The following is a 15463-nucleotide window of genomic DNA, read 5'->3' as shown; positions in this document are numbered from 1 at the left end:
CGTTTTTATAATATAATGAGTATTTGAATTCTTACTTGAGAATTTTAGCAGCTTTCTTTGCAATTTACTTTTAATTTTTGCAGGTTTTAACTAACTCAATCTATGACTTCCCAATTAAGTCCCACAACCTGAACTCTGACTTTGTATATCCTACAACCTCTCTGATATACTTAAAAATCCCTCAATGTGTCCCCTATCAGGGAGGTCTCACTGTATATAGAGTGACATCTAGTCAGACGCTGTCAAGTTCAAAGTTATAAATGTCCCAAAGATCGTGCAGAGTTTATTTAATTTCCATGATTTCGTTGAGATCGCTGACAGCATACAAAATCAGTTCACAAAAATATATATTTTGTGGGTCTCTTGTGTTTTTTTTCCCGGAGATTTGTATTTCCTGCGACAGCATTTGAAAGTCAGAGAATTATTCTGTCATTGACTGGAGGTAACTTGGCCCGGTGGGGATCAATTACCTTTCAAAACCAATTTGCATTTGAAATGCATAACGAAATCGTGTGCACACAATGCAATATTTTGGCAGTCACATGCTGCGATCGAATGGCAGCTGAGTTTTGAGTTTGAGTTTGAGTTTCTATGGATTGGCGGGCTTTCAAATTGGCATCAAAAAAATGTGGAAAAAATGAAAATGGAAAATGCAGGTGGCTATGGCACCCACACTGGCTTATCTACCTTTTGGCAGTTGCTCATTATTGCAACTTGGCTTGGCTTTTATTTCTCTCGATTTCTTGCTATTTTTCTTGCTATTTTCCTTGGATATTTTGCTTTGTCTTGAAGGTGTGTCGCAGTAGTTGCAACTGCCATTTGCTGTTCAATCACTTGGATCAATGGGCTCTAGGCACGCAAACCTCTTGAGCCGGGGGTTAAGCCTGTGTTCATCTCCTCACTGAAAATATGGGTTAATTCATGCCCCCAGAGAGTCTCAGGTTTTTTTTTGTAATATTTTCATTGCTGATGAACAATTTGGGTAACTCTTACTTTTGATTAGGCCATGAGTCTGCAGTAATTTCCAAAAAGTCTGCGACGGATTAATTCTTGAAAAGTAAATCTGGCAATGATTTGTCAACTCTTCGAGTGGGCCTGCTTTCTTTCTGTTTTTCTGGGTTAGAAAAACATCAAATCTTTGAGATCTCCCTTTCCATTTCAAGATGCCATAGCCCCCCATAGATTGTGTAACATTTCCAGTTTTTTTATTGGATTCTCGCATGCAACACTTGCAGCAAAATTAACAGTCGTAAATTATGACAGACTGTCTATAATTAATCAAAGCACTAGGGCCGACGTCTGTCTTTTGCAGTTTTCTAACCATTTAGTCTCAATTAACACACGCAAATTGAGTCGGCTTTCTGAAGAATAGTAAATGCCATTTGAAAGTAAAAACAGCACTCGGCACCTACCGGAATTTGTTATACATTTTTGGTGTACAAATGCGGGGATGCATTGTTAGTCGCTCACTCGGCCTTTTGTGTCGCTCAAGTCAAGTCAGCTCGACCAGTTTAGAAATTCTACTGGTTTTGAGTGACGGCCATGGCGAAACCTGATGTGCCACATCCACAATCCACGTCCACATCAGGCGATTTGTATTCCAAATGACGTCTGGTTCCGCTCCGTTCCGTTGGCCCGGCTATATAGTATGTACTATATGTCCAGCTGATTGAATTGCAAAAAGGAGAAAAAATGCTAAACCAACGCTAAGGATGGAGGGGTAAATTTAAAGCAAAGGCAAGAAAAATTGAGCAAGATGCTCGGAAAATTATACATGAGACATTTTCGCAATCAACGTCACCAGGGTCTTGGCCTTGATTTGTTTGGGTTTTTTTTGTAAATAAACATATGTTTAAGGGATTATCTATTGAATAAATTGTATTACTTGTTTAGGAGTAAAGATGTGGGAAAATATTACCAGATGCTCTGACTATAGTTCCTTGGTATGTGCAATTCCCTCTATAAAATATCATACATCTTCATAAAATTCATAAAAATTGTTGGGTGAATTGTTGGATAACTTTTAGGATATGAAACTAGATTTAAAAAATAACTACAAAAAAAGTTTCTTATTAAAAATGCACTAACCAATAAGATTCCCATCAAAACTCATTTCCCAAATGCATTAACCATGTTCTTCATCAACTCTGAGGCTCATCACCCGCTAATTTATGCCTTATTGCATTATCGATTTGCTTTTTAGTTTATGGCCCAGTCTCGGACCATGTTTTTTCGTTCATTTTTTTGTTTTTTTGTGTCCAGCTGGGCAAACGAAACTGGCCTAGCAACCTTTAAACAACTACCTGCTTTTCAGCTGTGTGTGTTTGCTCAACTCAACTTAAAATTTATGCATTTAGTCAAGACATTTATCATGCGAAAGATACAACAACGCGAAATTAGCATATTTACGCATTGCGTGCCAATATTTTCTGTTGTTACTAAACAAAAGCCCCGCCGAAATATCGAAACCTCTAAATGTTTGCATTGATTATAGTTGACAAATGAAAACTAAACGAACTCTTTGGCTTTCTCTTTGCAGCACTGGGACATCATTGTTGGGATATTTTGCATGAAAATTGCAACCAAAAAGGTATGTTACAAATTTCTTAATTAACTCCAAAAAAAAGTGACTTTCGCGCAGAGCAAATATGCCAATTAAGTTCATAAATATTTGCCAAACTCTACAGTTTTTTTTTTTTTGTTTGCTTTGCGTTTTGACGCTTACAACTAAACTACAGCAATAAAGATTTCCAAAAATGCTTTTACATTTTACAAATGGCAGAGGAACAGAAATCATTTATGTTAATCAACACATGTCTTTTTTTTCGGAGTCATTGGCTCGCTGGGAATTCTTTGCTTTGCATGTATTTTTTTTTCTATATATTAAAAAAAGAGGCCCAAAACAAATAACAAAAAAAATAAAATAAATATATACAGCAAACGTGTTTGAGTGTCGCACAAAAACAAAAAAGAGGCAACGCTTTGGCCAAAAACCAAAGCCAAAATTCAAATTCAAATTCAAATTGTGCTTCGTTGAAAATTTGCGCTAATGTTGCCATTTGTGTTGCTGTTGCTGCTGGGCGATTTTGAGGTTGCTCGTGTGCTGCTTGATGTTGCTGCTGCTGTTGCTGCTGTTGCTGCTGCTGCTGCTGCTGTTGCTGTTGCTGCTGCTGCTGCTGCTGCTGCTGCTGCTGCTGCTGTTGCTGCTGCTGCTGCAGTTGATGTTGCTGATGTTTGCGGAGTTATTTTCGGTATGCCCTGCCGACTTTATATGGCCGCCCCATGCCGCAACAAGATTTTGTTTCTTTTCTGCGAGCCAAAGTCAGATTTTTTTGCGAGCCGACACGCCGCAGATTTCTAATTCTTATGCAAATATGCACTGCCATGTCATGTAGCTTCTGTGCTCAGTGCTCTCCAACTGTTTGCATTTCAATAAGCGCACACACGATTTTTTCACACAGAAATAAAATAATATCAAAATGACATAGTAGAGTTAGGAAGCCAGAAATTCATATTCAAATTTAAAAAAATTTTTTATAGTCTTTCTGCCTTACAAATTTTATAAAATTTTATTTTAAGTCAACAGTATTTGACCATTTCTTAAAATATAATTTAAAAAAAAATTACTGATGTCAAAAAGTGTCAAAGATAATAGTTCTAGAATAAATAGAAATAATGAACACGACCCTTAGAAAATGATTACTAAATCCTTGACATGTAAATATATAAGGAAAATCAAATATACAAATCCCTATACTCATTCCATTAAATATTTCCCTCAGTGCACACATCTGTGTTTACTGCAAGAAAAGATTCCCGTGAAGTTTTGGGGGCTGACTCAAATCAAAGTCAAACATTTCCAAATCGAATTCGCATTAATTTCCAAACGGGTTGCGCCAAAAAAAGATACGAGAAACGAGGCAAAACCAACCACAATTTCCGATAACTAATACTTACACTTGAAATGCCATAAAGGGAGAGCGAATAGAGATAAAGAAAAAAAGGTAGAACGGAAATAAACCGTTTTGGAACTGAGTGAAGAAGAGAAAAGAGAAAAATAAAAGAGAAAAAGAGTAAGTGCAGAAATGGCAGCTGAAGTTGTTTACAAATATTACGCATACGCAGCGTGTGTGAGTCACAAGAGCACAGTCATTGATCAGCACTGAAATCCACTTTAAATCAAATTGGTTTGTCATGGATTTATTATACAGAAATCACTCAGAGAAAATCACAAATTAAAAGCAAGTTAATGGAAGATGCAATCTATCAGAAAGTTGGAGAAGGGAATGTGTTAAGTGGTCTTTGTTCTTGATTTAAAATATATATATTTTATATCTTGGTTTTTCTTGCTTGAATTCAGTACAAAATTAAAATCATAAATAATCTTAGTAATAAATTCTCTCCAATTACAAATTCAATACCCAAAAAGAACCTCGTTTATAGGGGAATAGAAATCATAAATCCATTATTTCCCCTTCCTAAGCATAAAATAACCCATTAAACTGGCTTTAACTGCCCTGATTATACTTAAATTGCAACTCAAAGGGCTCCTTAGGTGTCTGCTGTGCTGTTGTTCTTGCTGCTCACAAGTCACCAGTTGGCCATAAAGTCAATCCAAACAAGGTCTTCACGGTGCGATCTGCTTTAATCTTTTGATTTGTTTGGGTTATATTCTCTCCCCTCCATAACCCCATTTCATTAGCAATCTCAGCATGGAACCCAATCCTAGGATGCGTTTATTCGTGTGCGCTGCTTATGAAGTTGACATGGCGAACGAATTGCGTTTTATGGCCTCCCTTTTTTTTAAAACCCCAGACAGAGCCGGAGCATAGCATAAACTCACACTTAAAATCAATAAACGTAAACTGGGCCCGCCCAAAGGCTGAATTGCATTCGACATGTGTTAGCGATATATAAAACTATAAAATTGCACCAACTTATGCGACCAATAAACATAAACAATGCACAAAGGCGCGAGACTGAGATGAGTCTAGAAAAAAAAAAAACAGCAATCTGCCAATAGCCTACACACTCTCTATATAGAGTTGTTGTTACATGCGTAAACAAGTATTTTTATGGCTCGAACTACGGGGGCATAAAAGGATGCCCCATGGCTGTGGATCAGGACCAGGACCAGATCCAGGATGATGGGGATACGGCCGTAAAGGCACTTAATTGCCATTTTATTGCCAAAGCTATTAGTTGGCCAAGTTAGCTCAGTCAGTCAGTCAGTCAGTCCGTCTGGAGCGACTTTCATTAGACTCGAAGCTTCACTTTCGCATCAGCAAACAGATTTTGCATCAAGCGAAACATGAGTTTCTGTAGGCACTGATTCTGGGCACTGAAAGAAATTTAATTACAAGAGAGGGATTTATTTTAATTCTATTAAAATGATGTTAGACCTATCAGAGATGCTAAATTAATTATATTTAAAAGCCTACAGGTCTTAAAACTTAGGCTTCATTATTCTTTCTGAATTCTTTTTTTACAAATATTCTTTTTAAAATTTTGAAGGTCCTAGAAATTATTGAAATTATTGCTTATACATTAAATTTATTGATTAATACTACTTAAATTATTTATTTATAAAATAAATAGTATTATGTCTGCCATTCTTATATACCCAATTATACCCTTACCTCTGCACAACGAAAGGGAGTGTTTTTCAACGATTGAATAGCTTTAGACAACCCTTTTAAGTCTTTTAAGAATCCTACTGATATCTTTATCAATTTCTGCTTGATGTATACTCCAGAAAGTAATATTAATATTTCATAACTAACCCTTTCGATCTCTTCCATTATTTCCCTCAGTGTTCTTTTGAAAATTTTTGCTCTCTGACTGCCACATGCAAAGTGGCTCCCTTCAGCGATTGCAGTGCCATCCGGCGATATCTTTAATGAAATCAGCATGTTGTGGGCTTTAACAAGCATTCTGCTTGTCTACTCATGTCCCTACTCCACTCCCTCTCCCAACCCTTCTCCTAACCAACTCCGATCCTTTGTATCTAAGTATCTCTATCTCTGCAGCCGTGTGCCATTGCTGCGATCCTTTTGTATGACGATCGAAAGAGGGCGAGAGGGAAATCCGAGATCCCCAAAAGAGTTGGGAGTAGATTCGAGTTGCGCCCGTGGCTAGATCAGCAACTTTGTTGTTTTGTGGGGCCGAGGAAATCTTGTTAGCGTAAATATTAACTTGTAAATATGATGATGCCCTCATGGAAATTGTATGAATCGTTGATAAATATCATTAGGTTGCAACTCTCTTCCCGGCTTTTGTGTATCTGTATCTGTAGTCTGTATTCAGGGTTCTGTATTCTGTGTTTGCATTGCATTTCGCCTTGCAATTCTATTAAGATTCTTATCTAAAGTGCTTGTACGGCCTGGGAGTGAGTGTACGTACTCGTAATTGTTTAGCAAATCAGTGTAGAGTGTGGAGAGCTAAAAGCCTTTTGCCGGAGCTCAATTGTTATTATTGTTTGCCTGATTACACAGTAGTAACTGACAATTTGCCATCGATTTTGGTTGGGTTTCTCACTTTTTTTGTTAAGTACTTAAGCGGCAAGCTAAGCCCTCGTATAGTACTTATTAAATAATGTTGAAAGAGCTTTTGTAATGAAAATTGCACTCAAAGAAAGAGAATTTAGGATCTACGAGTTCAGTAAATGATATAAAACTTGAGACATTTACCTGAAATAATGCTAAAACCTTCTCGTTTCTAATTTCTGTTTCTCTATCTCTAAATTAGTAACCTTTAAGCCATTTATTTACCCCCCTTCTGGCCACTCCCTTGGCCATCAGAATTCCAGTCAGACGCCACACGCTTTGTGCTCGTAAATAAGGTTCCACAGAGAACTCGACTAGAATAGGGCTTGAATAAAGTTAAATGAAATTGAAGCGACTTTTCCTCCCTAGGAAAGCGGCCATTCGAGACCCGCCACAAAGACGTGACAAATACCCCAAACGAGCTACTTTAAAGCGTGGGAGTTGCATTCAACTTCATGGGAATGCAATGGGAATCAATGGCGCCAGTCTTTTCAGTGTTCTTCAGTGCTCTTCTTCACTACCTCTTCACTAACTCTTTGCTTATTCGAGCTCCTCTGTTTTTGTTTTGGGGGCCACCGTGATAAAGTCACTCAGCTACTCATATTTCAACGAAACGTGCACATCGACTTCCTACTCCCTCCATCTCAACATAATCCATATGCATGTACACGGGGAAAAATGATAGTCATTAAAAATTACACATACTAATTACAATCTCCTTTTATGAAAATAAATTATTCAACAATTTAATATTAAATTTACTCCGCATCAAATTTGTTCCAACAAATAACCACAAACCTAGTTAAAGTTGTCAGCCAGTTTCTCAAGAATTCCAGGTTACAGGACTCCATTTCACTGCCGCATATATTCCTACAAGAACCTGCTCCAATTTGACGTAAGGAAGTACTGGGACAACTAGGAGAACTTGGGGAACAAGAAGCACTGCAACAACTGATCCGAGGTATTGCCTTAATACGCACAGGATATCCGGCAATACATAGTTTATCCAACTCCACAGCCCGGGCACTCTCACAGGGATTAGAGAACTGCAAATGGAGTCCTTCCTTGCACCAGTACTTGTCCACAATGCGTCCCACTGAGCGAAAGGTCATCAGTATGCGATCAGCAGCCGATTGGGGAAAACCAGTGACCAAAACCCAGCTGGCATTGGGTTCAAAGATACGCCCGAATTGCCATTCAACTCTTGGTTTCTTCTTGTTATTCACTTGGTTTTCTCTCTGATCATTTAATGTATCAAAGAGTACCTGTTTTGGAGGTCCTGGCTGCTGACAGTGGGACATGTTGCTACTGGTCTGGTCAAACTTTGAGGGGGAAGTGAAATTGAATTTAGGAATATTTTAAAAGGAAACCGAAATCACATGGCAGCTGTGATTGAACAAGATTGAGATCTAAAATTTGTAGAATTTATTTAGAATACTAACTAAAAAGTGTAATTTAATACAGCCGAAACCATTCATTAATTTATATAAAAACAAACTTTAAACAAGAAAGAAAATTATCTAATGGAAGCCAAAGTTGATGTACCCTTGAAATCTGTAAATTAATTCAAGGATCGTTTCGGAATCTGATCTTAACCAAAAAATATTTGTATTCTTTGATTCAATATTTATCGATATTTTTATAAGACGAAATTTTCAATAAATCAAAGATGGGATAAATCTCATAACTCTGCTAATATAGCATTAATTTTCATTCGGAAAACTTTCCTATGTTAGTTTTTATTAGGCTAATAAGTCTGCATACTCCATTAAAATTAAAAATTTTTTTTAATATTTACAGATTTTTTAAATATTTTGAAGGATTTAACGATTTAACCCCTTATAAAATTTTGAAAATTTTGAAAATAAGTAACTTCTTACCAAACATAGCTAGATTGATTTGGCTATTGATGCTGATCAAGAATAATATATGAGTTATAGGGTCGGAAATGACTCCTTCACAACGTCTGACTAAAATTACTATACCATGAAAGGGTATAAAATTGGTGTTGAAAAACTTAAGAAAATATATTTATAAGAATATCTACAATATATTCATTATAATTCCCCCAAATAAGAATATAATCTAGAATTGTAATTATATATTTTCCCCGATTTTTCCTCAAAGTGTATTCGATTGCCGCCTAATCAAAGCCACAAAGCTCGGCGGGGAGTGTGCTTGATGCGTTTTGGAGGTGGTACCGATGGCGGTGGCGGTGGCGGTGGCGGTGGCTATGGGATGGGTTATATTGAGATTCGGATCGTAATTTCAAGCTCTCAACGCCGCCAGCGGGCCAGCAGAGCGACACAGTTGGACACTGTCTGCTCTAGTTTACCGCAACCGAAAAAAAAAATAAAAAAAACTAAACCAAAATCGTAGACTTCAATCGCCGGCGCACGCTGCGTATGCGTATTATGTTTTGTTGCTTTGCCGAGTATGCTTTTTGAGTTCAATAAACGATTAGAAAACGCTCGTGGCGTTCTAAGTTGTCGTTTGTGGTTTTTTCTTCATGTGCTTTTTTGTATTTGTATTATTTTGTTATTGCTTTTATATATATGTGTGCCTCTTTTGTTGTTGTTGTTTTCTGACAATTTCTTGGAGGAGGCAGGCACATTGCGTGTGCGTCTCCGTCTGAGTTTGCGTTTGCGTCTGCCAAAGTTATCGCGGCTTTTTACACTAAGACGAAGGCTAATATGTCATTTGGTCATTGATACGCCGATCGAGGAGTGTGTGAGAGTATAGGAAGATAGAGAAGAGAGAGAGAGGGGTGTAGAGAGGGTATCTCCAAGCTCGGTGCCACCAAAGCAAAACGCTTACTGTCAGTGTGAGGCGCGTATAATTAATTGCGCCTATCAATATCGCTGCCTGCGCCTCTTTTCTTGCTTTTGTTGGGTTTTTTTTTACATTTTTGTTTTGTTTGTTATTTTTTGTGTCGTTTTGGCAGAGGCAGGCACGCATGTGGCCAAAAGTCTGTGGAGGCTCCTCCATTGGCTTCGACCAGCAGCAGCAGCAAACAGCTCATTGAGATAAGCCTGTCCGTTTATGCGATTTTTTGTACGGATTTAGCATAAATCATTCGCCTGCAAAATGTTATGTCAGCATCTTTTATACGTTGAACACGAACAAGGTTTTAGAATCAAGAAAAGGTAATTATCTGATAGAAATATATAACCTACAAAACCTTATAATAGTAAAGAACTTTCCTAAGGAATAAATCCTTAATAAACTTAGGCATAATTTCGCTATAAATTCAATATTCTCGAGCTGAGTCAGTACCGGATGTGGACAGTCTGTGGTGTGTCCATAAAAAGCCTGCAACTTGTGTGGGAGACTGGGAAACACCTTTGGGGCAAGCCATAAAAAAAACCTATACAAAACAAATACCAATTATGACGAACCCGATGAGATGACAACGCATCGTGGATCGAGTCGAGTCTTCAGTCGTGAGTCATGAGTCATGAGTGCCTCTTTGCCTGCGTTGGTAATAAAATACGGCCAAGCGAATTGCTATTTGCAAACTTTGCAGCAAAACGGCAGCGAAAGTGTATCTTTAGAATGAAGTCAGTTTCAGGCCCACAAAGGAGTTCAGGGAAACACTTTTACTCCCATGAAACTAAACAGACCACGAAGCAGGCTACAAAAAAAGGGGGTCTGTGGAGGCAAGTGCAATGCTTAAACTTAACACAAAGCCTCCAGCTAATTTATGCCGTTCCCATAGCACTGTGGGTCGAAAATATTACAAAATATAAATAATAATGCTGGGAAGATGAATTTAGTTAGGAAAGATATGTAATTCATATAACAAAATAGTTGTTTGTATGAAAATTGTACATAACTTTCATCAAAAAGTGAATAACAATGCTTACTTTCTTGTTTGAATTAAGAAAAGAAAGTAACTTTGCTTGATTTCCTTACAATTGAAATGTTGGAAATAGTTTAATAGAAAGCATTGCATACTTTTTGCGGTTGCCTTCAGAGTATATTTGTACCGCAAATGTATTTTGTTTTACAATAATATTTGAGGGATTTCAGGAAATGTTGTAGATTTTATAATATATCACAAATGTAATTATTCAAATAATGAAAAAAACAAGAATTTGGAGCTCAAGAAAGGGCTTTCAAAATAAATTATGTTATAGATTTATAATTAAATAACCACATAATTGAGTATTTATTAATTTATTATTATCTTAAAATATATAAATATAAAAATAAACACATCCTTGAGTATTTATTAATTTCTATACTAAATACCATTAAAAAATCAGACTTTTATACGCACTAATTTATTATTTCGACCCACTGTCTACTTAAGATTATTGTTATTGTTGTTGCTGGGCTACTGTCTGTTGCATGCAAATGCAAAATGATTGATGTTGCCACGTTTCGCTATTGTTGCTGCTCTGGCTGATCTCTTAGGAAAACAGCAAAAACCAGCGAAAAATTCTCTTTGTGCAAAATGTTGGCATTTTGAAGTGCGAGTAATTGCAGCTGCAATAGTTTTTCATGTTTGCTGCAGCTGCAACAGTCCGTTGTTTCTGCCAATGTTGCTGCTGTTTCTGTTGCAGTTGCTGCTGTTGCTGGTCAAGTTGCTCGGCATTTTGGCAATGCAATGTACAAAAAACTTCCTTTCACAACACAGCCTCCAAGAAAAATGGGTCTGCCAAGTCTTTGGTGATGGGCACTTGAATGTTTGAAAATTATAGACTACACTTCACCGTTTACATTTCACAAATGTACAAAAAATAAAATAGTAAAATGGTCTTAAATGCCAAGCCAAGAGAATTAGTTAAGGTGATGAAATAGTTTGAGAGGTTGAGGTTTGAGGTTTTATGGACAAGAAATAATATCAAATCAATTAAAGATTTATATTAATAATATTTCAATATTTTAGGCATTAATGAAGACACAAATGTAGTGCCTTTCCCTCTTAACAAAATGTAAATGAAAATGTTTTTCAATTAATCAAAGAACTTCTAAGCTTTTAAGCCAAAATTTTGATTGACATCGCAACCTTGATAGTCAAAAAAATAAATCTAGTTTCCGCGACCTTACATCGCTCGCTTTTATGCAAAACAAAGAAAATGCCTTGGCCCAAGGGCCTTCATAGCGAGCAAACAAAAAAAAAATACAACAAAATGTGGCTAATTACGAGAGCCAGAGCCAGTTTTCGAGACACTGAAACCACACACAATCCGGCTGCGGGTTTTGCGAGAGAAGAAAAGAGGAGAGAGACCCGAGTCCGGGTAATTACAGGCCGAAGCACATGCCACATTATTCTTTTGTGCAATGAGCACGACGCGACGCTTGCCCGCCCGCCACGGTGCAACGGTTCAAGCCAACAGCTCAGCGGACTTGGCCAAGTTGGCTTCTCAGGCTCAGACGCCAACGCTGACGACACTTGTGCGCATGTGCAGCAGCACGCATACACTGCAAAAAAGAAAAAGAACTAAAGCTGCAAGCTACATAAACGTGTCAGTCAGTATGGGGAGCGCCAAAAAAAAACCGGTTGAGTTATGAAAATTTATGATTGTCACCGGTGGTCCGGTGTTGCACAGCTTCGGGGCCACAAAGCAACAACAATGAAAATGTGTAACAATTTTCCAGTTTAACCCTCAGCTGACAATTGTTACCTAACATAGAAAAAACCCCCATTAAAAAGCAAGTAAATGAAATAAATTATAAAATATTAAAAGCAAAAAACTTCCTTAGGCATAATTGTAATAATATTTGCCTGCTTGCTGGTCTTAAGCTTCCACTAAGTAATCAAGAAATATTTTGAATTTCAACACATTTGGCCAAGCCTTTTGCATAGTATTGTTTGGGTTAAGCCTGAACTCAGCTGCTTTGCATTTACGCTTTAAGCCAAACACCAAATAGGCAACAATTACAATGGCAGTCAGCAAAAAAAAATGAAAAATAAGTGAAAAAACCACATCTAGCTGATCGCCTATCCGTGTATAATTATTTGCCCACGTTTCGCATGTCTTGCCAGACTGACTGTCGTCGTTGTCAGCAGCCTCAGTTCACACACAAACACACACACACTGGAAAATCACACACCCCACTATTGTGTTAGAGGTGTGTGTGCACACAAATTGCCAACATTTTTGCATTTGCCATGTTAGAGTCATATTTTTTTTTGCTGCTGCTGCTGCTAGTGCTAGTGTACACATAAATGTTGTGATTGGGTTTATTTTATTACACAGGAAAAAAATTGTTTAAAAATGTGTAGATTTCATTATTTACTTAAAATATTTTTAATTAGAGATTATATATGTTATAGTTATATTATGATAGTCATAGATTTTCACTTGGTTTTATACAAGTTCTACCTTTAAAAGTTAAGTTAGGAATACTGTTAAAGAATGTTTTAACTTCTTACTAAAATAGCTATATATCCTAAACCATCTCCCTATTTTTCACGAAATCTTTGTAAAACAAAGCTTTCCAATTGCTTTGACTCTTATAATTCGTAACAAGATCTAGTTGTAGCCACGTTAAGGCTAAGATGCTGTTAAAAAAGGTAGACTTTCTATTCGAAATAAGTTGTTTCTAGATCAGCTTCATATCTTAGGCCCAAAAGTAAAATTTCAATTAAATATATTTTATTTAAATTAGGATGAAGAACCTTTTTAAAGCAAGAATGTTATGTAAATGTTTTTTTTATAATTTATTTCAAATTGAACTTCCTTTTATGAATTATATTTAATTCCTTATTCTTTCCCCAGTGTAATCTTGCTCTTCCTTTTCTCTTGGATTTTTATTTTGAAAATATGGCCAACATGTGGAGTGTCTTTCCCGTTAAACAGCTGTTGGCCTCATGTTTGCCACTGTCTCATTTGCCAATTTGTAAGCGGCTAATTTAAATGATCATAGCTGGAATTGCATTTCCATTTCCATTTCACCAACTCGAACTCCATTTGAATGTCGCATCTTTGAAGTGCATTTAATGCTTGGAGCCTCGGCAATTGTGCGTGCAACATTTCAATTGAACAAAACTGCAACACAAAAAACACCAACAAGAAGGGAGGAGACAGATCCAGCTTAGTGCTCCCCTTTTTGCCCCAGACAGCTGCGTAAATTGTCATCCGCCGCAGCGGCTGTCAGTGTCAGTTTTAATTAGTTTGTTTACAACGACAAAAAAAAAAAAAGAAGAGAAGCCCCAGCAGAAAATAAGGAGGAAGACAAAGACAAGACATCTCTGCCCAACTCATTGCTTCCAATCATATCAATTTGGTTTGTCAGTCCTTTAAATTGCTTTGTGAGCCATAAAAAAAATCTACAGATTTTATGAAGTCAGGCAGCGGTCAAAAATGCACTGGGTTAATTACCAGTCCGCCAGTCTTCATTTCAGTTTAGCTGATTAGCAGCGAACAAAGTCGCTTATCAGACAAAGAAAAATAAAAACAATTAGAGTTTCTATTTTTTTATAGATTAGAACTCCTTTGTTTTCTATACAATGCATACATTATATTTAATACTTGCTTTTAGCATTACTTTTAGCAAATCGCTTTGCTCAAGTTCCAATTTCATAAAGCAAACAAAGCTATGGCAAGAAATATAAATACCAAGATCTCATAAAGTTTTATGGCCAGCAAATTGAATGCCTTTTTATGGCCAAAAATACCCCCTATTTTTGCCTCTTTTCTTAGCTATTTCGTTCTCTCTTGCTTTAATATTTTTTTGCTTGTATTTTTTGCTTTTTCTTTGTAGTATCAGCAAACAATAAATGTTAATTAACAACGTTTATGTGCTATGGCCTATTGACACTCTTGTCATAAATTTTTTCGTACATCTACGAGTAAACGAAATACCTTTAAAAGAATTTTTGAATTGTTCAAATAAAAAAAAGCTCAAACAAAGGCATCAAATATGATCCAAAAATTCCTGTAACCTGTTTTTTTTGTACAAGATGATGTCAACGTTAAGGAATCGAAATGAATTTGCATATTTTGTTTAAGAACAAAGAACTCTCTCGTTTTGCAAATTATGTAATTTATTTAAATTTAAGTGGAAGCAAATGGACTTCTCTGAATGGTCCTTTGATTAAAACCAACTCAGCATCGGGAGCTTCAATTTAAGCAGAATTATGGACAAACTCTGCAAGTGGAGCTGATCACTGATCTTTGCATGGAGCAGAGCAGAAGCAGCCATACATTTCTCATTACAAATTGAGTCATTAAATTTATTTATACCCGCTGAAAGGCACCATCAGCCACAAAGCCCCATCGGAGGAGCAGTAAAGAGTTGTAAAAAGAAAAAAGAAGCACTTCCGCGTTACTGCAACTGCAACTTCCATTTCTGGGTCAAATTCTTAAGCAAAAAAAAAACACAGAAGAAGCATGCAATAGGGAGCCTGGATACCACTCCAGCTCCAGCTCCAGCTCCAGCTCCAGCTCCTCTTTTATAAGTATCATTTTTTATGGCTTTTCATTACGCCTGCATATATAATTCTTAATAAGAAAGTCTTTTTAGTTTTTTTGCACGAAACACAAAGTGGAACAAGTTATAAAGTTGTATATTTTAATAGGCCATGGCAAAAATAAATATGCTTTCATACATTATTTTTGTGGGTCAAATCCACAATCCCTGGAACTCTTGATTTCACTTCTCCTCCTTGGGGAGTAAGAAGTTTGTTTTATGTTTTTAAGGTTCCATTTGATTGGCGTGAAAAACAGCTCCAACTTCATAGCTTCACTATCAGGCCTCTCTCTCTCTATGATTTAGTGTGCCTGGGCCACTTGACAATAATTTACGCAAATGGCATAATTCGCTTTATGGGCGCAACATGATGATCACCATAATGATGATCGTGCGGATCCAGAAATGACTGTAACTATGTAGTTAAAGAGGAGTGCTTGCAACGCGACGCAAGGCGACACGACGCGCTTTCAACGCCAACGCTGAAACTGAAA

The 15463-nt window shown here is 36.9% G+C and overlaps 1 protein-coding gene and 1 long non-coding RNA gene across 5 annotated transcripts in view; one reads left to right on the top strand and one right to left on the bottom strand.

Moving 5' to 3' along the window:
- Positions 1-15463, bottom strand: part of LOC147642663 (uncharacterized) — a 147474-nt gene that overhangs the window by 61890 nt on the left and 70121 nt on the right. The window lies entirely within an intron of this gene.
- The window catches only part of cv-c (RhoGTPase activating protein), a 116716-nt gene that overhangs the window by 35335 nt on the left and 65918 nt on the right, over positions 1-15463 (top strand). For all 4 annotated transcript variants that reach the window (XM_020942887.2, XM_086839799.1, XM_086839800.1 and 1 more), the window contains one exon: positions 2540-2590. The gene's annotated coding sequence lies outside the window, so the exon portion shown is untranslated. The remainder of the gene's footprint in view (positions 1-2539; positions 2591-15463) is intronic.

Source organism: Drosophila serrata, unplaced genomic scaffold (genome assembly GCF_035046125.1).
Source record: "Drosophila serrata isolate PLE 108 unplaced genomic scaffold, ASM3504612v1 contig_376, whole genome shotgun sequence".
Taxonomy (NCBI): domain Eukaryota; kingdom Metazoa; phylum Arthropoda; class Insecta; order Diptera; family Drosophilidae; genus Drosophila; species Drosophila serrata.
Note: the sequence above shows the minus strand (reverse complement) of the source record. Positions and strands in the feature narration are given on the sequence as shown.